This window comes from Balaenoptera physalus (assembly GCF_965194825.1).
Source record: "Balaenoptera physalus genome assembly, chromosome: 3".
In the NCBI taxonomy this organism is placed as follows: Eukaryota; Metazoa; Chordata; class Mammalia; order Artiodactyla; family Balaenopteridae; genus Balaenoptera; species Balaenoptera physalus.
Window position 1 is genome coordinate 55,451,490 of NC_138890.1, and position 26,103 is coordinate 55,477,592.

The 26,103-nt window shown below is 38.1% G+C and overlaps 1 long non-coding RNA gene across 1 annotated transcript in view; it reads right to left on the bottom strand.

Annotated features, from left to right (window-relative positions):
- The window catches only part of LOC309657226, a 37,821-nt gene extending 13,277 nt beyond the window's left edge, over nucleotides 1–24,544 (bottom strand). The window contains exon 1 of the long non-coding RNA XR_014261723.1: nucleotides 22,342–24,544. This is a non-coding gene — a long non-coding RNA (uncharacterized lncRNA). The remainder of the gene's footprint in view (nucleotides 1–22,341) is intronic.
- Between the last annotated feature and the right edge of the window lie 1,559 nt (nucleotides 24,545–26,103).

Below are 26,103 nucleotides of genomic sequence, written 5' to 3' on the forward strand. Positions count from 1 at the left end.
CATAGATGAGGAACATGGAGGGCCGACTGTTAAGTTTTACTGGGGTTTCCGACTGCTCTAGGATCGGTGCCCCTACCCTCTCTGTGTTATTCAAGGCTCAACCATTAAGTGCCTGCACTGTGATAGTTACTGGAGAGACAGTGGTGAGCAAAAATTGACTTGTCTCATGCAGAGCACAGCCTAGGGGAAGTCAGACAGTATTCACATGGTCACGTGAGCAAATGTGAAATTTCAAATGGGATACATGTTATGAGGGGGGCAGCCCTGATACTAGGTGTTCAGTAGGAATATTTGACCTGGAGAGGAAGGTCATGGAACACTCTCCCCAAGGAAGTGACACGTGAGCCAAGATGTAAAACATGAATAGAAGGGAACTGAGTAAACAGCAGGAAGAAAAAGTTAACAGCTTGTGCAGAGCCCACTTGGCAAGAAAGATGAAGTGAGTTCAAGTGTGTAAAAGCAGATGAGTAGGACGGGAGGTCACAAACCTTAGTACTTAGTTTGATAGGATTTGCACCACCGATGCAGGTATCACATAAAGGTGCATAAACAAAGGCATACCATGTGCAAAAGGAGAAAGAAAGACAGAAGAAGACAGAAAGAGAGAAAAAAGAGAACTTGCAATGTGTATTTACCATTTCTATAATATGAGCATTTACTGGAAGGGGGTGGGGGAGAAGTGGTTTACAAACTGTTGCAAGACACCAGTGTCAGGAAAGCAGAGCTGTCCAGCATGCTGCTTTCACTCTTCATATGATCCTTAGGCAAAGCTCTCCACATCTTAATTCATGCCTTGGTTTCCAAAGACTTGGTGGTTGGGGAATCATTGCTTCTTACAGCTGTGGAGTTGAGAGCACCATGAGGGCAGGAGTCGGGTCAGTTGCATTCACTGCTAGAGACCCTGTGTCTGTTGAGTGCCTGGCGTAGATTAGAGGATCACTAATAGTTTTTGAAAAAAAGATCTGAAAAACTTAAAGGAAGCCCCATTTTCCCATTTGAATCCCCACCACATTTGCACTTTTAAACTGGAAATAGGAAGGGATGGGATTCTCCCAGGTACAATTCTAACTGCCACTGTGGAGCGCTTAATGCGAGCCCATGGAGGGGACGTCTGCTGGGAGCATATTGCAGTCAGGGGTGCTGTGTTGGGAAAGGATGGGAGAGAGCAGAGTGCCCACAGACCGAAAGGTGGGCTCAGCCTGGTCGGGGCAGGACTGGAGGGGACAGCTTAGGGCTGCCAAGGCAAGGACAGCTACCATTGGGGGTAACCACCATTACCCATTTGGTATGTATCTTTCCAGATCATTAAAAAAAAAGTACAAATGTTTCACATTTATATATTGGTTTCTAAAACACAACAAAAACATATTACTTTTTGCTTGTCATGAATTTCCTCTTATGCAGAAATACAGATCTATCTCATTTTTTCCCACTCACATATTTTTACATAGAATTTGACAATTTTGTTTACTTATAAATATTGTGATAATGTTTTTAAGTTTTGTTTTTTTTTTTTTAGTTAGAGAATTATAAATGAGAAAGCAGAAATGGCCCATATGTCAAAACCCAAATTATTCTTCTTGGTGTAAAAAAGCCATTTATACACGTGGTAAAAAAAAAAACAAAACAATAAAGACAGTAATTAGTAAAAGCCAAATGTCTGCCACCCCCATGTTCTCTTTACAAAGCGAATTACCTGTATAATTCCCCATGCATATTTATGGGGAAGAAACCTCCTAACGCATATATGATACAGAGCAAAAGAAGGAGCATACCCTATCCAGTAGTCTGCACCCTGATTATTTCCCTTAATAAAATGTCCTGGACTCACTGTGCAGCCTGTGAGTAGCAGTGGGTGTAGTGGTTTAGTTCTATGTAGTCTGGGTTTAAATCCCAGCTCTACTATTTAATGGCTCTGTGATGTTAGGTAATTTGTTTAACCAGTGAGTGCCTCAGTTCCCCTATCTCTAAAATGAGCACGTAAGGTACCTCCCTTAGAATGTTCCGTGAGGATTAAGTGAGTTAATCCACAAAATACATTCACAGCAGAACTTTCTACACACTAAGCTATGTGCAGTAGCTGCTACCATTGTACCAAAATGTACTGCTATATCATTTCATTATACTAGCTAGTACTATTTTTATTATTATGCCAACATGTAGAGATCTACATCACCCATTTTTATTTTGCTTAAAAATTTGTGTTATGGAAAGTTTTAAACAGAAATGGAGAAAATAGGATGAAAAATCCTCATATATCTGTCACCCAGCTTCAAAAATTATCAACACTTTTGCAAATTTGGTTCATCTATCTCCTCCACTTTTCTAATGGAATAGTTTAAAGCTTATCCCACATATTCTTTCATTTTACTTGTAAATACTTTACAATTTAAAACTGAGATAAGTTTTAGAAACATAACTTCTATGTCCTTATCACACCTGATTCCTTAATAGTTTCTGAAATCTAATCCATATTCAGATTTTTCTGATTGGCTCAAAAATGGTTTTTTTACAGTAGGTTAGTTCAAATTAGGTTTCAAACACAATCCATATATTGCATTTGGTTGTTATGTTTTTTATTCTCTTTTTGTCCTCAAACGGTCTCCTTTCTCTCCTACCCTCCTTTTATTTTTGGCATTGACTTCTTGTAGAAACAGGGTCTTATTTAATGCTCCATGTTTTGCACTTGGCTGATTGTTTCCTCATGGTGGCATTTAACTTGTTTTCATATTTCTCATATTTCCTGTAACTAGGTAGTGAGATTTAGAGTCTTAGTTACTTGTACTTTCTAGGTGTCATATTCTGTTGACCCATCATAAGACTCATCTTTCTAAACATCCCAGGGTGCTCCTTTGGGTGGATGTGACATGTTTTATTTAGTTGTTGCTCTGTGGACAGTGCTACAAGGAACTGATGTGAGCAGATAACTTTGTTCACTTGTGTGAGTGTTACTGCAAGTGGAAAGTCTGTATCAAATGGTAGACTCCAGATAGTGTTTATAAGACATGTGAAGCCTCTTATCTTCCCCTTATTAAGTTTCTAATTCTTTTTTTAAAATTTATGGATGGATGGAGGAGAATATAGGTAAACTCAGCTAAACAGACTGCGGGTAGAACCCAACTTGCAGAATATTAAAGCTAGTAGTATCTTTGCAACAATTGCAAGTAGAAAACATATAACTTGTATGGATACAAGTTAGGGCTGAGATGCAAGTTAGTCTGATCCAAATGTACAGTACAATAAAAGAGAAGGCACTGTAGACTCTAAAGTGGCATTATTTTCATTTACTTTTTACATGCTAGTTGAATAATTGGAATTAGAGAAAAGTAGAAAGAAGAAAAAAAACAACCACCATAACTTCGTTACTTGGAGGCAACTTCTTTTTATTAATATTTTGGTTTATTTCTTTGTACCATTTTTTCATATAATAATAACATTTTTCATAGTTGTGAACATATCTTAGAAATAATATGGTAAAATGTTCTTTCACTTTACAGTATACGTTCCCCCTTGTTATTAAGAACTTTCTACAAATGTAATATTTAATAAATGCATGCAAGACTACTGAGTGTGTTTATCACAGTTTACCATATTACTGTTATGAGGGATTTATTTATTATTTACTAGAGATCCAGTATTACAAACATTTTTTGTGCATATAATTATGATTCAACAAATATTTGTTAATGCTTTAGTTGTTACAATGTGAGTATTTGCACCAGATGTAAAAGTTTTCCTGGGTTTTGGAGTATGTTCTTCCTAATCCAAGAAAGGGAAAAAGAAAAAGAGGTAGAGTAGGAAGAAAGGCAGGGTGGAGTGGAGTAGGAGGAAGCAAATTAACCTAGTTCAGCAGTCCTCAAATTTCACTGTATGTAAGGGTCACTGGGGGTGTTTATAAAACACAGATTCTTGACTCCACTCCCAGATGCTGATGTAGTAAGTAGTCTGGTTGGAGTCAAAAGCCTGATTTTGTTTTTAAATTTCATGGATGTTTAAACATCCAGATTCATGGATGTTTCTGACACGAGTGTTTTGTGGCATACCCTTGGAGAAAAGGTGCTATAGTCAGTTCTTCAGATACTAATGTGCTGGTGAGCCTTGGCTGTGCGTGTGTCCTCAAAACGAGACTGGTTCAGGACTGGTAATGAGTGCTCTGTAACTAACAGCCTGGGTCTGTTTACCACTCAGACCTCACCCATTATAAAACACTGCTGACTTTCTGCAAAAGGTGAGGTGCTGTTCCTTGGCTGAAAAATACTTTCTGTTTTAGGTGGGATAGGAGCAAATATCAAGGGGTTTGAAGAGCCCTGTTAGTGTCAGGTGGCCCTGCTCCAGTAGAGAGGACTGCAGAAAGCCCCCTCTCTTTTTGGAAGGAGGCAGTTGGCATGGCTGTCTTTTTATCTCCATGGGACAGCTCACTCTGGCTATTTCTGGTTTTCTTCTCTCATTGCCTGTACATTCATTGGAAGCCCAGTGTTCGGCTCTTCTGATTCCTGCAGGTAAGATTGCTGTTTGGTTCCCTGGAGGCCTCTTACATGATTGGTCAGGATGATTTGTGGTGAAGCTGTCAAGTATACTGAGTTATGCAGTGAGGCTCTCTGCTGATTGAGTATGTGCTTTTGAGCAGGAAATGACCTTTATAAATCTTTTCTTTAACAAGGGCTAAAAAAATTTGCTTCATTCATTGAAGCTCATAACTGTGTCCTCATATCAATAAACTTTTGCCCAGGAAAGATTGCTTGCTTGAAGCACTCGTCTGTCTTTGGATGCCACTAAGCACAGGACAATCCATCTATCCAGGCAAGGAGGCTTTCATATTTCTCCACGTAACTCCATGAATTATAAGCAAGGATAAATGAAAGTAGGAATAATCCAACACCAACTATCTGCAGAATTAAAAAGTCTCATGAATGATGGCAGACAGGGTAACATATACAACTAGACAGCCTCTTGTGGTACTCCAGGTATTTCAGTAGCTGAATACTTTAAACTAGTGCTGAATAGTAGAACCTTCTGTGATGATGGAAATGTTCCATGATCTGTCCTGCCCAATGCTGTAGCCACTTGCTACATGTAGCTATTGAGCACTTGAATGACTAAGTTGTATGACTTAGAACTGGAATTCAAATTAATTTAATTTCAATAAATTTAAATTTAAATAGCTACATGTGGTTAGCCCCTACCGTATTGGGCAGTGCACCTTTAAACTATTCAGTGGACATTCCTCACAGCTTTGAATTAAAATAGAGAAAAGATCGGCCAGATTGAGTTTTTAAAATAAATGTAGTTTATTTATTGTATATATAACTCCTCTCTCCTCTAACCGTGCCCCCCAAACTTGAAGGAACTACCACAATTGCAATTAGATAGTTGTAAGTCCAAAAGATGGTTCTAAATCATTCTTTATTTTTTGATTTAATAACCCTTAATCTGTAGAATCCACATTCTCTGGCTTCCTTTCTTCCTTTCTCCTGCCTCAAGCTCCCTTCAGAACTTTTAGCCTCTCTATTCCTCTAGGATCAAAACATATTATTGAGTGAAACATGCAGATCACAAAACCATACGGATGGTCTAATTCAATTTTGATATGTAAAAACTATGCATAGAAAATATTCTTTTACAGAGGGACCAGTAGTTATCTCTAAGAGATGGGATTACAGTTGTTTTTCATTTCCTTCTTTTTAACTTCTTTTTCTTATCATTTTTCTACAACATGTAATACTTGTGTTATTTCATAATTTAAAAAATTTAAAAGTAAAAGTTAAAAAACTTTAATTCTCCCCCTCCACAGCAAAGTTATTAGAACTTCTGCTTTTTTCCTTTTCATTGAGGCTTCCTGTGAATACTCTCAGGAGTCCTCCATGAATTCAGGTGCTTCTGAAATATAAACCAAAAGGAACTAGAAAAGAGATACAAAGTATATTAAATTTTCTTTTATTCACCCTTTGAATCACTTTGTCACCTTTAGGCTTTGAGAAACTAGATGTGTCCTTATTTTCTTGTGGGCATTAAAGCAGATATTTCATTACAGCCTCTAAGAGGCCAGGACCAAGTTAATTGCCTTGAACTCTACAGAAAGAGCCTGTTTCCTGTGGACTCTAAGGCAGAGGGCACTGTCTCTTTTCTTCCCTTTCCTGATCTTTTAAAGACACAGAAAACAAATTCCAGCTTTCCCCCACCATCCCCCCTGTGAAATTAACAAGAAAGTGTCTTACAGATAACTGTGGGCACTTTAGAACATTTTGCAAAATAATGGAGAAATGAAGATCTTTACTCACCGGTGCCAACCAGCATCAGCAAGGTTGAGAGTTCTTGGCAGCTTCATTTCAAACTCATTGGGTCCATAAAATGATTTACTGTCCTGTTGTATACGAATGAGCAAAATCACATACTTCATTTTAGATTCTTCAGCAGTGATCATCTCTATTCCAGTTCCCCTGCTCATAATTTAAAATGGAGAAGGCTTATCTGCATTCATTTCTTAGATCATTGCTTTGGCACTTTCAAGATTTTATCCAAGCATGACTTTTATAACCTTGTGGAAATTGCGGTGATAAAGGGCGCATCAGCAATTTTCAAACCCATTTCTTTTTGTGGAGCCATCCCTCAGCCCCCCTTAATAGAGCAGTAGAGAGAACCACAGGTCCTTTTCCGGTCCTCATTTTTAAAGATCTTTGTTTCGGTCAATGAGACGTACACTGTGGAAACAAGGCCAACACAAACTTTGTGGTGCTTTTTCACTGCACATCTAACTTGATTAGATGTAAGGCATGGGGCTGGTCTGCCATCTTAGTCCCTAAAATTGGTTTCAGAGGAATTGGTTGTAATGGAAATGTCAAGCCCTTTAAATATCAAACCTTTAAATACCATGCAGGCATATGTATGTGAACATAACTCTGCCCATTCTTAGATTCTGCTATGTCACGTGTCAGAATTAAAGGAAGAAGCAATGAAATAAACTCTTGTTCTGGAAGAAGTGACTGAAACAACTGGATATTGTGAATGGATGAGGCCAATTTGTTCATCTTTAGAGTAAATCTTTTCTATGAAAGTCAGAGCCAAAATGAGATCTGTAGGACATTGGCAACTATGAAATTATGCACATACCTCATTGTTCCTTCCACCCCACTTCTTCTCATGCCCTGGAGGACTACTTTTCCTTGAAATTAAGCAATTGTGAGGGCAGCTCTTTGCAAATGAGTTCAGGAAGCTTGCCCTTTGAAAAATAATTATAATAAAAAAAATCTCCTAATATTGAAGAGAGCAATAAACTCTACTGTTCTGTGCCTAATATAGATTAAGTACTAATTTAGTATTTATTGAGTTGAATTGAGTTCTGCTGATGACTGGGGACTGTATTAGGCTGGGAAGACATGGACTCGAGTCTCACTGTGTTCTTAACTAGCTGTGTGACCCTGGGCAAGTCACTTAAACTCTTTGGGCTATGGTAAAATAATGATTAAAAATACCTACCATGTATGAGGGGCGTGTCTAAGAACATGATCACCAGAACTTCTTTGAAAGTATAAGGTATAAATAAAAAAGATGAAACTGATGTGCAGAGAGGGCCCTTTAAATGAAGAGCAGAGTGAAATGTTAACAAGTTCAAGCATGATTGAATCAATTGCTTTTAAAGAGATACGTGGCTGGGGGGAACGGCACATACGTCTATATTAGAAATAAGGCCTCTCCTGGGAGTCCTGAAGCCATGCACGGTCTATAATTCTGTGGAATTGCAGACATGAGCTTGCTAAGTGCTGCCCAGAGAAAAGGTCTTATGCCAAAGGAGGTCTGAAAACTCTGTCTGACACATAATATCTTAGAAAAATATCAAATATTAGTCTTGGATCATGGAAATAGCAATATACTGATAGAATGACATTTCTTACAGGGAGAAAGTCTTTTAAAGTCACCTCACATAATGAGCTGGCTCCAGTTACAGGCTGGAGATATTTTGTCACACTGCAGAGGCTTTTTCTGTAGTTAAAATTATAGGGCATGGGATGTTTAACCACTTCCACAGTACCATTCGGCTTGGTCTTCTCAACTCTATCAGCACCAAAAAGAAACTAACATTTCTTGGGCAACTACCATGATGCGCCAACTATATTGCATTTAATATCTTGTTTAATCGAAGTTGTTTGGTTTGGTTAATTATCTGTCATTTTGCAGATGAGAAAATGAGGACTGAGGTTTAGTAGTGTGCTGGTGACAGGGGGAGCCAGGTTCTGCCAGCCTTTCTCCATGGCCCATGTACTTTCTGGTGCACCAGTGTTTTCCCAAACTGAGTTCTACTGAAGGGCTCTGAGATCAAATAATTTGGGTACATGGTACATGCTCTTATAGCTTCTTAGAGATTTGTAAAACCTATTAACAGGTAAAAGGCTCAGCAAAATCATATGATTAAGAGATTCTTAAAGATGCAGATGTAGAGAATGGACTTGAGGACACAGGGAGGTTGAAGGGTAAGCTGGGACGAAGTGAGAGAGTAGCATTGACACATATACACTACCAAATGTAAAATAGATAGCTAGTGGGAAGCAGCTACATAGCAGAGGGAGATCAGCTCGGTGCTTTGTGACCACCTAGAGGGGTGGGATAGGGAGGGTGGGAGGGAGACGCAAGAGGGAGGGGATATGGGGATATATGTATACATATAGCTGATTTACTTTGTTATATGGCAGAAACTAACACAACATTGTAAAGCAATTATACTCCAATAAAGACGTTAAATATATATATATATATATATATATATATATATATATATATATATATATTTACTTAGTTTTCCTTTTCATAATTATAAAATAGGCATTTCCTATGTTTCTCAAGAGACACATTTGAAGAACAGGTACTTATGCATCATGGAACACAATTTGAGAAATGCTTGCCTCTTCCTAGTTTGGGTATGAGTGTGTTTAGTGTAAAAGTCTAATCATCCAAGAGTATGTGTGGGTGAATCAAAGGACCTAAATTGGGTCCATTTCTTTTCTTTTATAACTGTATACCTTTGTTCATGGTAATTGACTTTGCTATTTCCTTTTACTATAATAAATACTCTTATTAAATATTGGAAGGTAAATTACAAAATTAGAGTCCAAATTCCTACCCAGTGTAGAATCTCCTCAGTCATGGGATTCATCAACTGATGCTTGGATACTTCTATGACTGGTAAGCTCATTAGTTGACAGCCTTGAGAAGGCAATCTGAATAGCTTTTTGTGAATCTAAGACAGGCAAGTGGAAAGAGAAACATTGAATCAGTTGGTCATCTGGATATGCTTGCTTTGAGTAGCAAAGGACAACTCAGGTATTTTCACCAATATATTCAATGCAAATATTTGGAATCCTAAATACAAAAATCCAGGAGGCATTATTCACTGAATCCGCCACTACTTTCATCTGGCTGTGTTACTGAAAATGTGCAGCTTGAGCAAATTTACACACACAAAAATATAATTTTCAAGAGGAAAATACATATGCCAGCTTTGCCTCTTATAATTGAATGACCTTGGATAAGTCACTTAATCCCTCCAAGTCTCAGTCACACATGGGACTAATAATTGTATGCTCCTCTGAAGGCTGTGTTGAGGAATAAATGAGATAGTGCATGTAAGACATTGAGCAAAGTGTGAAATACCTAGTAAAGCTTTTATTTCTAGTCTACCCAGAGAGGGATATTCTACCTGACATTCTTTTCTTGATTTTCACAATTCATAGTACTAAAGAAAGGGTCAATAGTAACTTTGATATTTCCTTTCTTGCTTTCCGACTTCTTACATAGGGTTCTTCTATTGAACTTAAGATATTGGGTTCAAATGCATAAGGGCTCTTTCTGTCTGTTCCTTTTTCTGTGATGGCATTAGAACTGAGAACTAGAACTCCACCTTGGCCCTAAATCCATTCAAATCCTTAGGGACAGAGGACCCCAAGGAGTGATTTCTAGAAAAATCAGAGTGATGCCTTCTATTCATACATCTCACGTTGTGGTACATATCACCAGTGTGTTGGCAATTAAATTGTGGTGTGGCTGAAAATAGTGATGATGATGGTTAGGATAATAATAATCACAATGACATATATTGAACATGTACCATGTGTCAAGACACATTCTAGTAGCCTTACATCTATTATATTATTCAATTCTTCCCCAAACCCTATGAGTAAGTATTATTATTAACATCCATATCTTGTTGCTGAGGAAGAAGACTGATCACACACTGAATGAGTGGTCTAGGTGGGATTAGAATGACACTCCCACCACTGATGCTTTTAACCACCACACAAGAAGCATAAGGCAAGAAAGAGAAGGATAATGATGGTACTGGTAATTCACCAGTGACATTTTTTGAATACTTACTATGTGCCAGACACTGTACTAACTTGTGCATATTTTGTTGTTTAATTTTTACATCACTCTTGTGTGACAGTTTCTCTTGTTACGACCGTTTTACTTGGGAACAAACAAACTTAAAGACCTTAAATAACTTTCTCAAAGTCACATGGCTAGCAAGTGGGAGAGCTAGGATTTGAATCCAGTTCCTTTTTGGATTAGGTTTTTGGTTTTTGGATATAAACAAATTTCACAGTGAAACTTGCACAGTAGATGTTGTTTAGCAAGTTAGTTTAGGTATTTAGACTTATTCTATATCTGGATAAATTTTTTTGTTGAACCAAGCTCCATTGATCCATATTTATTTTTATTTTTATTTTTATTTTTTTGCATCAGCACAAGGAATTTGTGCTTCTGTACCCAGCACAGAGGCTTTTCAGCACTTGGCGAGATGGCTCTGCTAATGCAGAGTGAGCAGTGAGCCTTCCAGATTCCTCAGCTTTGCTTTCCTCCTGGTGTAAGCTCAGTGAAAACTGCTTTGAGGTGAGTCACATTCCCAGTGCAGGATGAGACTTGCCAAATCGTTTTCTAGCCCTTTTCTTCAATTATCAAGGTTGGAGTTCTGACTCTTCACCCTTTGGGGAATGTGTCTGAACCACATTTGCCCAGCAAAACCCAGCTTTGACACTAGCCAGAAGTAAACAACAATTACCTTCACTTGTCAAAACAGCCTTTTTTAGGAGACAGAAAGTAAGTGAAGAAATGGGCAGTGCCTTTCAGTCTGTGTCAGAACAGTCAAAGGCTAGAGTCTTTCCCATCACCTCTCAAGGTGGGAATCAGGAGCTGTCTGACTCAGACTCTTCTTGAACATGCACGAGACTAGAGGATGCATGTGTGTGCACTGCATGATGACTCCTGCCTTGGGAAGTATTTATTAACATCACAGAGGCGTGCAACAAATGACCATGATCCACATAATGAGGTAGATCAAAGAGCTTCTCAGGCGCTGGATGTACATGTATATATGGACTTTCAAACAACAGAATTAAAGCCCAGGGTTTCAATATTCTTTAATAATAATTCCAATTAAAAGAAAGTAATACACAACTTTCAAGACTATACCAGGACCTGTAGAGGGCTTGGATAAAGGAAAGACATCTAGATCTTTGCTTTCTCCTCTGCCCATTATTTCTCCATAGAAGCTGAAGGGTTAGCTGCCTTTAAAATTGGCACTGTCCTAGTTCTGGACCTCTGCTTTTCTCCGTGGACGATTATAACTTTTATACTGCTCTCCTGCCACCAGCCACCGCCTGGCTTCAGCTCATTCTCTACTCTACCTCCAGAAGGCCTTTTCTAAGGTATTGATTGTATGTTATTATTCACAAGCTGTCAGTGCTCCAGTGCATTCCATTTCGAACAGAACGAAGTCCCCATTTCTTAACCTATCATTCAGTGACACTGACAGTTCGACTCTTGCTTAGTTTACGGACTCATCCTCTGCCTCAGTCACAAGAGTCTGATGGCTGCTTTCCTAACTCATCATTATCTTTTCTGTTTCTATTTGATCAGTTTCCTCTGGACCACCGCCCCACCCTGGGTTTATTCTCTCCTTGGTAAGCCCCCGCTCATCCTTCAAGGCCCAGGTTACATGCTGCACTTGTAAAACTCCATCCCTTATTCCCCAGGGTGTTATGTTTTCCTAATGAGTTTACGTTTAATTATTTAAATGCTTTTCTGACTAGATTGGGAGCTTGATCAGGTCAAAGATCCTGTCTTTCCCATTTTGAGTAATTTCTATCGCTGGCAATTAACAGAACAACTATAGAAATTTCACACATGTTGATTAAACTAAATGAAGTTCTCTCTGTACTAGAAGTATATTCCAAAAAGGCATTGTAGTCAGTAGCCTTGATTTTGCATAACCCACTGGCTGTGTGACGTGAGGCAAGCCATAGCTTCCTTACTAGCTCAACAGGGACAGCATTACCCACTTCTCAGCATCAAAGGGAAAATAGATGTAAAGGTATCTGAGAGGGGAAAGTAATATTATAGTACAAATTATTGCTTTTAGTTAAGCAGATCATTGTGGTTAATATAGTACGTGCTCTGGTGAAGGTGTGAGTAGGCAGAAAGTTGAAATAAATGGTCACCTCCAGTATTTTAATTGTTATTCATGGAGTAAAACATAGGCCAGTAGTTTAATCAAGAAGGTATTAAGCCTGTAGGATTAAGACATTTCTCAGACATACAAACATGGGACTTGAGGACTCCTGCTCAAATGTTGTCTCCTCAGAGAGCCCTTGGTGACATGCAATCTAAAGCAGATGCACAGTTATTCTGTATCATACATTATTTTGTTGACTTGTAGCTTACACATTTTGTGTTTATATCTGTCACTGCAATATCAGTCTTCTTAGAAGAGGAACATTATCCTGTTCACAGCTGTATTCCCATGCCTAGAACAGTGTCCAATACATAGTAGGTGCTCAATTAATACTCATTCATAAACGAATTATCTGTCATTGAGGACAAATGGTAGGATTGTTAAATTTCATATATAATCACAGTTCTCAAGATTATTTAAGTGATTCCTTTGCTTTAGGAGATGAATCCAAAAAAATATTCCTGTGATTTATGTCAACGAGTGTTTTGCCTATGTTTTCCTCTAGGAATTTTATAGTACCCAGTGTTACATTTAGATCTTTAATCTATTTTGCATTTATTTTTGTATATTGGTAAGAGAATGTTCTAATTTCATATTTTACATGCAGCTGTCCAGTTTTCCCAGCACCACTAATTAAAGAGACTGTCTTTTCTCCATTGTATGTTCTTGCCTCCTTTGCCATAGATTAGTTTACCATAAGTGTGTGGGTTTAGTTCTGGGCCGTCTTTTCTGTTCCGTTGATCTATGTGTCTGTCTTTGGGCCAGTACCATACTGTTTTTTTTTTTTTATTATTTTATATGTAAAAATTTTTATTGGGATATAGTTGATTTACAATGCTGTGCTAATTTCAGGTGTACAGCAAAGCAAATCAGCTATATATATATATATATATATATATATATATCCACTCTTTTTTAGATTCTTTTCCCATATAGGCCATCACAGAGTATTGAGTACAGTTCCCTGTGCTATACAGTAGGTCCCCATCATCTATCCATTCTCTATATAGTAGTGTGTATATGTCAATCCCAATCTCCCAATTCCCCCCTCCCTCAAACCCTGATAACCATAAGTTTGTTCTCTACATCCGTGACTCTACTTCTGTTTTGTAAATAAGAGTACCATGCTGTTTTGATTACTGTAGCTTTGTAGGATAGTCTGAAGTCAGGGAGCATGATTACTCCAGCTCTGTTCTTCTTTCTCAAGATTGTTTTGGCTGTTCTGGGTCTTTTGTGTTTTCCCACAAATTTGAGAATTATTTGTTCTAGTTCTGTGAAAAATGCCATTGGTATTTTGATAGGGATTGCATTGAATCTGTAGATTGCCTTAGGAAATATGGTTATTTTAATAATATTGATTCTTCCAATTTAAGAACATGGTATATTTTTCTGCCTGTGTCATCTTTAATTTTTTCATCAGTGTCTTGTAGTTTTCCAAGTACAGGTCTTTTACCTCTTTAGGTAGATTTATTCCCGGGTATTTTATTCTTTTTGATGGGATGGCAAATGGGATTGTTTCCTTAATTTCTCATTCTGATAGTTTGTTGTTGGTGTATAGAAATGCAACAGATTTCTGTGTATTAATTTTGTATCTGACAACTTTACTGAATTCACTGATAAGCTCTGGTAGTTTTCTGGTAGTGTCTTTAGGAGTTTCTATATATAGCATCCTGTCATCTGCAAACAGGGACAGTTTAACTTCTTCTTTTCCACAACGGATTCCTTTTATTTCTTGTGGGAAATGTCAGTAGTGGGGGAGGTTGTGCACGTTAGGGACAGCAGGTATATGGGAGCGCTCTGTAGTTTCCTGTCAGTTTTGCTCTGAACCTAAAACTGATCTGAAAAATGAAGTCTGTCTTTAAAAATGCCTTGGGAAAAAAGTGGGGAGAGTGGATATCCTTGCCTGGTTCCTGAACTTAGATGAAATGTTTTCATCCTTTCACCATTAGGTGTGATGTTCGCTGTGGGTTTTTCATTTACGGCCTTTATATGTCAAGGTATGTTCCCTGTATGCCCACTTTCTGGAGAGTTTTTATCATAAATGGATGTTGAACTTTATCAAAAGCTTTTCTTTTAAGGTTTTTTATGGGATTTATAAAATTATGTGTGAAACTTTTGAAAATTGTAAAGCACTACAGAATTTAAAGAATCTTTCATTCAATAAAAAAATTAATGACAAAAAAGGTAATTCAAGTGAGATGATATACGTTTACATACTTTGTAAACTATTAAATTCTAAGAGCTGATTCATAATTGTGGTCCACTGAAAAATCCTGTTCTGATCATTCTTGCACCATCTTTGTTTTAAAAATTATTAATTAACCTGGAGAGTTTGGTGTTATTTTATTGTCATCCCCATTTCACAAATGAAGATATGATAACAGAAGTTCCTGGCATATAATAGGTAGTTGACAATGCTGGTTCTATTTTATGGCTTTTGGTTTCTTGACAGTCTAAATTCATAAATTAAATGTACTATACTCAAGGCAAGCCAGGGTACACAGCATTTGTTTCCACTGGGGATATCTTCAGGTGTCCAGCCTGCTGTGTGACTCCAGCTTGGCAAACTGAACACCCAGGTTGGTTCTTTGTTCTGAGTTATTTCATCATCAGATCTCTCCTTGCCAACGAAGAGACTGTGCAGAGAGTTAAACAGGACCCAAGTTTCAGGCATGTGGCCCTAAGCCCACCCCCTTTCTCACCCCAAGGAATAGCTGAAGGATGGGTGCTTCTAGGTATGCTTGCAGTTGGTGGTATGTTAGCTGAAAACACTTCCATCTGCCCAGGTATCTGGTCTGTTTCTCCAGAGCTGTCCCACCACAATGGGTGGTTGTGAGGCCAGGTCCTGGCTCCTCACCTATGTCTATTGTTATTATCGTTACTATTATTGTCATTATCATACACACAAAACCACTGGGAAGTAGGTGTTTTCGATGCCTCCTTAAAGCTGAGAAAAGTGAGATTCTAAGACACCCAAGGCCATAGAATTAGAGCCAGGATGTAGACCAGGCCTGTTGAGCTCAATATATGTCTTCTTTTGATGTTAAATTTTGGGATGATCATTTGATTAAGCGTAAAGTTAAGATTTTTTTTTTTTTTCATGATTACTATTTGTCTGTGTATGTGGTGAGAACATTTAAGATCTACTTTTTTGGTACATTTCAATTATACAATACTGTATTATTAATTATAGTCACCATGCTATACATTAAATCTCTACAACTTATTCATCCTACGTAACTGCAACTTTGTACCCTTTAATTAACATTTCCCTCACCCCCCAACTCTGGTTAACCACTGTTTCTTAGGCCATCTTCACAACTCAAGGAAAATAAGAAAGATCAAGTTCATCAAGTCTGTTTAGTGTTCGCTTATGTATTCCCATTTCTTGGAATTATACAGAGACTTTATAACTAGTTTAAATGCTTTGACAAATTCAGTGTGATTGCCTCTGGTTAGCACAGAGTGGTAATTAAGTCTGCAATTATATGTTCAGATTTTCATATTTTTCCTGTATGCGCATTTTGACAGTAATTGAACAAGGCAGGATTTGCAGTATCCATTCTGAAACTGTTTCACAATATTTCATTATATGCCAGATTAATTTGTTAAACTCACGTAGCAAATGAAAACTTCAATGTTGATCCAATTAATCCAACTGTGGGCCCTTTCTACTAACATGCCTTAGCAGGGAAAACTGAAGGAGATGTGGGCAAAGTGTCTAGAAAGACTAGGGGTATAATTGGGAGATGGAGGAAAGCCTGATGGTAGGCTTTATTTTTTTCTCTAAGTTGCTCTTTTTTCTCATTTAATACCATTTACTTCCTTGAGAGTCAGTACAGTGGGAAGATGAATAAACATTGATGAGATATGCATCTGTATGTTGAAAAGACCTGGGGAAATTTAGTTTTCTCTTTGGGTCCTTTTGTGTGCAAGTGAGAGTGACTGTGTTTGTGTGTGTGTGCATGTGTGTGTGTGTGTGTGTGTATAGTTCAGAATGAAGAGGTATGGCTCAAAGCAGAATGGCATTTTGATTGTCTATGGCTCTATTATTTTTCACGTATTCCAGTGTAACTTACAAAGAGTGAGAGAATTAGAATCCCTTTTACTATGATAAAGTCTTGAGATGACAGGTATGGAAATACTAGATGGAATATAAGATCTTTTTAAGTGTTAATGTTCTCTCTTGTGAACTGATGATAGAGAAGAAACCTGCCGTCTGTTGGGTGAACAGCCTACTTTATAATGTCTTGCATATCTGTTAGCTTCTGTCATTATAGTTTTATTCATTCATTTATTTATTCAGTCATTCAACAAATAGTTATTGAGTATTTAGCGTGAGCCCAGGATTGCAGTAAGTGCTGAGGACACTCTTGAGAGTAAAATCAAATTCAGTTTTTCTCATGGAGTTTAAAATCTAGTGGAGAGGCATATGTCATTCACATAGCACTCCAGGTATATAATGAAACTACATCTAAGATAAATATTGTGTAGTGCTGAGCTTCATAAGAGCTTATAAAAGGAACATTTGACCTCGTCAGTGAGGTCAGAGAAGAATTCCCAGAGGAAGTGATGCTTGCATTGAGATCAGATGGATGAAAGTGAAAGGTTACCATGTTGTATGAGGGTGAATAGGTAGAAGTTGGGAGAGGGGACAGCATATACAAAAGTTGTAGGAGAAATTATGGTTCAAGCAGAGCATAGGAATGGGAACACAGGGCCAATGAAGCTGGAGAGACTGGATGGAACTGATATCTGGCAGCCTTATAGATAATAACAATTTTTGAGTGCTTATTATGTTCATGGTGCACTTGTAAATGTTTTACTATACTAACTAATTTAATCCTTATAAGTGTATGTAAAATTATAAATTTCATCTTACTAACTAGGAAACTGAGAGGTTAAACAACTTGCCAAGGTCAGTGGAAGGGTTTTGGAACTGTTAGAGTGAGGATTTGAATGCAGTCTTGTTCTAGAGTAAAAGCTTTTAATACAACATTATCCTTGGAATGGCAGAGCATCAACTTTCTGAGTGTCTGTATGGATCTGTAGAATGGCAAAGAATATAGATTCAGAGGAATTTCAGGGGCTTCATGAACATTATGAAATTGTATGAAGAAAATTTTATGTGCATTTTTGTGGAAAAGAGTCTAAAGTTTTTGCCAGATTCTCCCGGTAACCCACAATAAATTGAGAACCACTCATTATTAAATCATATTTTGTTTTGAGATAACTGTAGATACCCACTGAGTATTAGGAAATGATATACAGGGATCCTGTATAACCTTCATACAATTTTCCTCAATGGCAACATTTTGCATAACTTTGGTATGGTATGACAACCAGGAAATTGACCTTGATGCAATCTACTAGCCTTATTTAGATTTCACCAGTTTTACATGTACTCATTTGTGTGTATATACTTGTGTGTATGTGTGTGTGTCAGAATTCAGTTCTGTGTGACTGTATCATATGTGGGTTTGCATAACCACCACCAGCACAGTCAAGATATAGAACAATTCCATCACAAGGATCCCTTGTGCTACCCTTTTATAGCCATAGACATTTCCTTCCCTGTCTAGATTATTTTTCAGGAAACGAGTTTATATATTATTCTATCATTATTTATCATATGAATCTGAGACATCTTTTTTTCCCCTTGCCATTGTTCAGTATTATTGAACACTATGGGTAACTTCATATTTAAAGAGTGATTAAAGAATAAGATAGCTCAGTTGGCTTTTGGTTTCTCTAAAATTAAATGAATAAAAAGTTAACACTGATGCAAGAAAAGTTACCTAATTTGGCATTACTGTTCATAAAATACAATGTATGTGAAAAACTTGATTATAATGACATAATTAATTTTGCTGAATTTAAGGCAAGAAAAATAAAACATCTAGAAAAGTTTTTAAAAATTCAGGTATAGATTTAACCAAGATGGCGGAGTAGAAGGACGTGCTCTCACTCCCTCTTGCGAGAGCACCAGAATCAAAACTGGCTGCTGGACAATCATTGACAGGAAGACCCTGGACTTCACCAAGGAGGATACCCCACGTCCAAGGACAGAGGAGAAGCCACAGTGAGACGGTAGGAGGGGCGCAATCAGAGTAAAATCAAATCCCATAACTGCTGGGTGGGTGACTCACAGACTGGCGAACACTTATACCACAGAAGTCCACCCACTGGAGTGAAGGTTCTGAGCCCCACGTCAGGCTTCCCAACCTGGGGGTCCGGCTACGGGAAGAGGAATTCCTAGAGAATCAGACTTTGAAGCCTAGTGGGAATTGATTGCAGGACTTTGACAGGACTGGGGGAAACAGAGACCCCACTCTTGGAGGGCACACACAAAGTAATGTGTGCATCGGGACCCAGGGGAAGGAGCAGTGACCCTGGGGGAGACTGAACCAGACCTACCTGCTGGTTTTGGGGGGTCTCCTGCAGAGGCAAGTGGTGGCTCTGTTTCACCGTGGGGATAAGGACACTGGCAGCCGAGGTTCTGGGAAGTTCTCCTTGGCGTGAGCCCTCCCAGAGTCTGCCATTAACCCCACCAAAGAGCATGGGTAGGCTCCAGTGTTGGGTTGCCTCAGGCAAAACAACCAACAGGGAGGGAAACCAGCCCCACCCATCAACAGTCAAGTGGATTAAGGTTTTACTGAGCTCTGACGCCACAGCAACAGGGAGGGAACCCAGCCCCACCGATCAACAGTCAAGTGGATTAAGGTTTTACTGAGCTCTGACCACCACAGCAACAGTCAGCTCTACCCACCACCAGAGCCTCCCATCAAGCCTCTTAGATAGCCTCAACCACCAGAGGGCAGACAACAGAAGCAAGAAAAACTACAATCCTGCAGCCTGTGGACCAAAAACCACAGTTACAGAAAGATAGACAAGATGAAAACGCAGAGGGCTATGTACCAGATGAAGGAACAAGAAAAAACCCCAGAAAAACAACTAAATGAAGTGGAGATAGGCAACCTTCCAGAAAAAGAATTCAGAATAATGATAGTGAAGATGATCCAGGACCTCGGAATAAGAATGGAGGCAAAGATTGAGAAGATGCAAGAAATGATTAACAAAGACCTAGAAGAATTAAAGAACAAACAAACAGAGATGACCAATACAATAACTGAAATGAAAACTACACTAGAAGGAATCAATAGCAGAATAACTGAGGCAGAAGAACGGATAAGTGACCTGGAAGACAGAATGGTGGAATTCACTGCTGCGGAACAGACTAAAGAAAAAAGAATGAAAAGAAATGAAGACAGCCTAAGAGACCTCTGGGACAACATTAAACGCAACAACATTCGCATTATAGGGGTCCCAGAAGGAGAAGAGAGAGAGAAAGGACCAGAGAAAATATTTGAAGAGATTATAGTCGAAAACTTCCCTAACATGGGAAAGGAAATAGCCACCCAAGTCCAGGAAGCGCAGAGAGTCCCATACAGAATAAACCCAAGGAGAAACACGCCGAGACACATAGTAATCAAAGTGGCAAAAATTAAAGACAAAGAAAAATTATTGAAAGCAGCAAGGGAAAAACGACAAATAACATACAAGGGAACTCCCATAAGGTTAACAGCTGATTTCTCAGCAGAAACTCTGCAAGCCAGAAGGGAGTGGCATGATATACTTAATGTGATGAAAGGGAAGAACCTACAACCAAGATTACTCTACCCGGCAAGGATCACATTTAGATTTGATGGAGAAATCAAAAGCTTTACAGACAAGCAAAAGCTAAGAGAATTCAACACCACCAAACCAGCTCTACAACAAATGCTAAAGGAACTTCTCTAAGTGGGAAACACAAGAGAAGAAAAGGACCTACAAAAACAAACCCAAAACAATTAAGAAAATGGTCATAGGAACATACATATCGATAATTACCTTAAACGTGAATGGATTAAATGCCCCAACCAAAAGACATAGACTGGCTGAATGGATACAAAAACAAGACCCATATATATGCTGTCTACAAGAGACCCACTTTAGACCTAGGGACACATACAGACTGAAAGTGAGGGGATGGAAAAAGATATTCCATGCAAATGGAAATCAAAAGAAAGCTGGAGTAGCAATACTCATATCAGATAAAATAGACTTTAAAATAAAGAATGTTACAAGAGACAAGGAAGGACACTACATAATGATCCAGGGATCAATCCAAGAAGAAGATATAACAATTATAAATATATATGCACCCAACATAGGCACACCTCAATACATAAGGCAACTGCTAACAGCTATAAAAGAGGAAATCGACAGTAACACAGTAATACTGGGGGACTTTAACACTTCACTTACACCAATGGACAGATCATCCAAAATGAAAATAAATAAGGAAACAGAAGCTTTAAATGACACAATAGACCAGATAGATTTAATTGATATATATAGGACATTCCATCCAAAAACAGCAGATTACACGTTCTTCTCAAGTGCGCACGGAACATTCTCCAGGATAGATCACATCTTGGGTCACAAATCAAGCCTCAGTAAATTTAAGAAAATTGAAATCATACCAAGCATCTTTTCTGACCACAACGCTATGAGATTAGAAATGAATTACAGGGAAAAAAACGTAAAAAAGACAAACACATGGAGGCTAAACAATACGTTACTAAATAACCAAGAGATCACTGAAGAAATCAAAGAGGAAATAAAAAAATACCTAGAGACAAATGACAATGAAAACACGACGACCCAAAACCTATGGGATGCAGCAAAAGCGGTTCTAAGAGGGAAGTTTATAGCTATACAAGCCTACCTAAAGAAACAAGAAAAATCTCAAGTAAACAATCTAACCTTACACCTAAAGAAACTAGAGAAAGAAGAACAAACAAAACCCAAAGTTAGCAGAAGGAAAGAAATCATAAAGATCAGAGCAGAAATAAATGAGATAGAAACAAAGAAAACAATAGCAAAGATCAATAAAACTAAAAGTTGGTTCTTTGAGAAGATAAACAAAATTGATAAGCCATTAGCCAGACTCATCAAGAAAAAGAGGGAGAGGACTCAAATCAATAAAATCAGAAATGAAAAAGGAGAAGTTACAACAGACACCGCAGAAATACAAAACATCCTAAGAGACTACTGTAAGCAACTTTATTCCAATAAAATGGACAACCTGGAAGAAATGGACAAATTCTTAGAAAGGTATAACCTTCCAAGACTGAATCAGGAAGAAACAGAAAATATGAACAGACCAATCACAAGTAATGAAATTGAAACTGTGATTAAAAATCTTCCAACAAACAAAAGTCCAGGACCAGATGGCTTCACAGGTGAATTCTATCAAACATTTAGGGAAGAGCTAACACCCATCCTTCTCAAACTCTTCCAAAAAATTGCAGAGGAAGGAACACTCCCAAACTCATTCTATGAGGCCACCATCACCCTGATACCAAAACCAGACAAAGACACTACAAAAAAAGAAAATTACAGACCAATATCACTGATGAATATAGATGCAAAAATCCTCAACAAAATACTAGCAAACAGAATCCAACAACACATTAAAAGGATCATACACCACGATCAAGTGGGATTTATCCCAGGGATGCAAGGATTCTTCAATATACGCAAATCAATCAATGTGATACACCATATTAACAAATTGAAGAATAAAAACCATATGATCATCTCAATAGATGCAGAAAAAGCTTTTGACAAAATTCAACACCCATTTATGATAAAAACTCTCCAGAAAGTGGGCATAGAGGGAACCTACCTCAACATAATAAAGGCCATATATGACAAACCCACAGCAAACATCATTCTCAATGGTGAAAAACTGAAAGCATTTCCTCTAAGATCAGGAACGAGACAAGGATGTCCACTCTCACCACTATTATTCAACATAGTTCTGGAAGTCCTAGCCACGGCAATCAGAGAAGAAAAAGAAATAAAAGGAATACAAATTGGAAAAGAAGAAGTAAAACTGTCACTGTTTGCGGATGACATGATACTATACATAGAGAATCCTAAACCTGCCACCAGAAAACTGCTAGAGCTAATTAATGAATATGGTAAAGTTGCAGGATACAAAATTAATGCACAGAAATCTCTTGCATTCCTATACACTAATGATGAAAAATCTGAAAGAGAAATTATGGAAACACTCCCATTTACCATTGCAACAAAAAGAATAAAATACCTAGGAATAAACCTACCTAGGGAGACAAAAGACCTGTATGCAGAAAACTATAAGACACTGATGAAAGAAATTAAAGATGATACCAACAGATGGAGAGATATACCATGTTCTTGGATTGGAAGAATCAACATTGTGAAAATGAGTATACTACCCAAAGCAATCTACAGATTCAATGCAATCCCTATCAAATTACCAATGGCATTTTTTACAGAGCTAGAACAAATCATCTTAAAATTTGTATGGAGACACAAAAGACCCCGAATAGCCAAAGCAGTCTTGAGGCAAAAAAATGGAGCTGGAGGAATCAGACTCCCTGACTTCAGACTATACTACAAAGCTACAGTAATCAAGACAATATGGTACTGGCACAAAAACAGAAACATAGATCAATGGAACAAGATAGAAAGCCCAGAGATTAACCCACGCACCTATGGTCAACTAATCTATGACAAAGGAGGCAAAGATATACAATGGAGAAAAGACAGTCTCTTCAATAAGTGGTGCTGGGAAAACTGGACAGCTACATGTAAAAGAATGAAATTAGAATACTCCCTAACACCATACACAAAAATAAACTCAAAATGGATTAGAGACCTAAATATAAGACTGGACACTATAAAACTCTTAGAGGAAAACATAGGAAGAACACTCTTTGACATAAATCACAGCAAGATCTTTTTTGATCCACCTCCTAGAGTAATGGAAATAAAAACAAAAATAAACAAGTGGGACCTAATGAAACTTCAAAGCTTTTGCACAGCAAAGGAAACCATAAACAAGACGAAAAGACAACCCTCAGAATGGGAGAAAATATTTGCAAATGAATCAACGGACAAAGGATTAATCTCCAAAATATATAAACAGCTCATTCAGCTCAATATCAAAGAAACAAACACCCCAATCCAAAAATGGGCAGAAGACCTAAATAGACATTTCTCCAAAGAAGACATACAGACGGCCACGAGGCACATGAAAAGATGCTCAACATCACTAATTACTAGAGAAATGCAAATCAAAACTACAATGAGGTATCACCTCACTCCTGTTAGAATGGGCATCATCAGAAAATCTACAAACAACAAATGCTGGAGAGGGTGTGGAGAAAAGGGAACCCTCTTGCACTGTTGGTGGGAATGTAAATTGATACAGCCACTATGGAGAACAATATGGAGGTTCCTTAAAAAACTAAAAATAGAATTACCATATGACCCAGCAATCCCACTACTGGGCATATACCCAGAGAAAACCGTAATTCAAAAAGACACATGCACCCGAATGTTCATTGCAGCACTATTTACAATAGCCAGGTCATGGAAGCAACCTAAATGCCCATCAACAGACGAATGGCTAAAGAAGATTTGGTACATATATACAATGGAATATTATTCAGCCATAAAAAGGAACGAAATTGAGTCATTTGTTGAGACGTGGATGGATCTAGAGACTGTCATACAGAGTGAAGTAAGTCAGAAAGAGAAAAACAAATATCGTATATTAATGCATGTATGTGGAACCTAGAAAAATGGTACAGATGAGCCAGTTTGCAGGGCAGAAGTTGAGACACAGATGTAGAGAATGGACATATGGACACCAAGGGGGGAAAACTGCGGTGAGGTGGGGATGGTGGTGTGCTGAATTGGGCGATTGGGATTGACATGTATACACTGATGTGTATAAAATTGATGCCTAATAAGAACCTGCAGTATAAAAAAGCAAACAAAACAACTAATACTAAACTTTCATTGGGTTATTTGTATGGAAATATGTTAATATAAATGTTTCAGATATTACATGAAATTTCTAAAAATCTTATATTTGTATTTGTATGGAAATATGTATGGAAATATGTTAATATAAATGTTTCAGACATTACATGAAATTTCTAAAAAAAAAAAGAAAAAAAAAAAAATTCAGGTATAGAATTTCCTCTCCTGAAATCACTCAGTGTCTTCCCATGGCTTCCTGGGCCAAGCTCCACCTTCTTAGCCTGCCACACTGGGCTCTTCCTGGCCCTGGCACCAGCTTGCTCTCCAGCCTGGCCAGGTCCAGGTCCAGGTCCAGGTCCAGGTCCAGATCCAGATCCAGGAAGGCATTTGCCATCTCTTTCCCCTGGGCCATTCCTTACACCTTTCAGACTTGGGGTGCTACCTCCTCCATGAAGACTTCTGGATTGCAGCTTTTGTGTCCCTTCACTGTACTTTCTTAACAGTATTACAAAGTAATTAAGAAATCAGGTTTTGGAATTAGGTCGATCTGGACTTAAATTCCATCCCTGCCATTAATAAATGCATGATCTTGGTTGAGTTATTTCCCTTGAATCTCTGTTTCCATATTTGTGAGAATAAGGACCCTGTTGGATTTTAATAGTTAAAGGGAATGACACTGTGATGCCCAGGGCCTGGTATGCAGAGGAGGTCAGTAACTTTTATAACTAAGCTGTCACTCTGTGCTTCCCTCTGGCATTGCACTAGTCGTACTGTCTGGTTAGTGTAAACCTGCTGGTAAGGACTGGGTTTTGATGCCCTAGATTCCCAGCACCTTCCACAGGGTAGGTGCTTAGAAGTAGATGAGTGAATGAAGTAGACCAAGAAGGGAGAGAAAATAGATCAGGTCTTCAGTTGCTTCAGTGTCTATTCTTTTTAGAGAACTTCATTGTTTGGCTTCAAGTCATCTTTTAGTATGTTAGAGAGATCCACCTTTAAATGCAAGCCCCATACTCATTCTAAACCCCAGTAGAAACAATCGATTTCTTACAGGTTTTTTTTTCTAAACAGCTTTTTTTTTTTTTTTTTTTAATACTCACACACTCATTCCTCAATCATTGAGAGTAAACTGAATCCTCTGAGCCTTTGAATAAAAGCTTGATTTTTGCTTGAGGGAAGAAGCACTGGGTTAGAGAGAGAGAGAGAGAGACAGATCGTCTCACGGGGCAACTGCAGACCTGATTTGGAGAGTGCAATCATGCCGGAAAACAAGAGACTTCATAATGGGCTTTCCCTGTTGTGCTTGCAGAGTTTGTGAAGTGAGGAGATGAGGAAAATCAACTGCCCAGAGACTTCAGGTGGGAAAACCCCTCAACTACACATTATTTGGAAATTTTAAAAGGCCAATATCATTTTGTCCCACTCTTGGGGCAGTGTGTATGAATGAGATTCTTCCAGAGATTGCACCTAGAAGACAGCTCTGTGTAGAATAGGTACTTGGTAAATCATTAATAATTGACCAAGTTGAGTGAATAATTTTCAGAATAATAATAATTGTCCCTATTCTTCTATAGAATTGAATCTATTGACCATTCCCAAAACATTTTATGATAATCTCAGTGTCATTTTTAGATCCTGGAAAACCTTCAGATCAAGACTGTAGCACTCCAAGAATCTGTTATAGTACCTTGTGTTACCTTGATTCATTTAAGTGGCAAGGCCCTACATTCTTGGATAGTGTC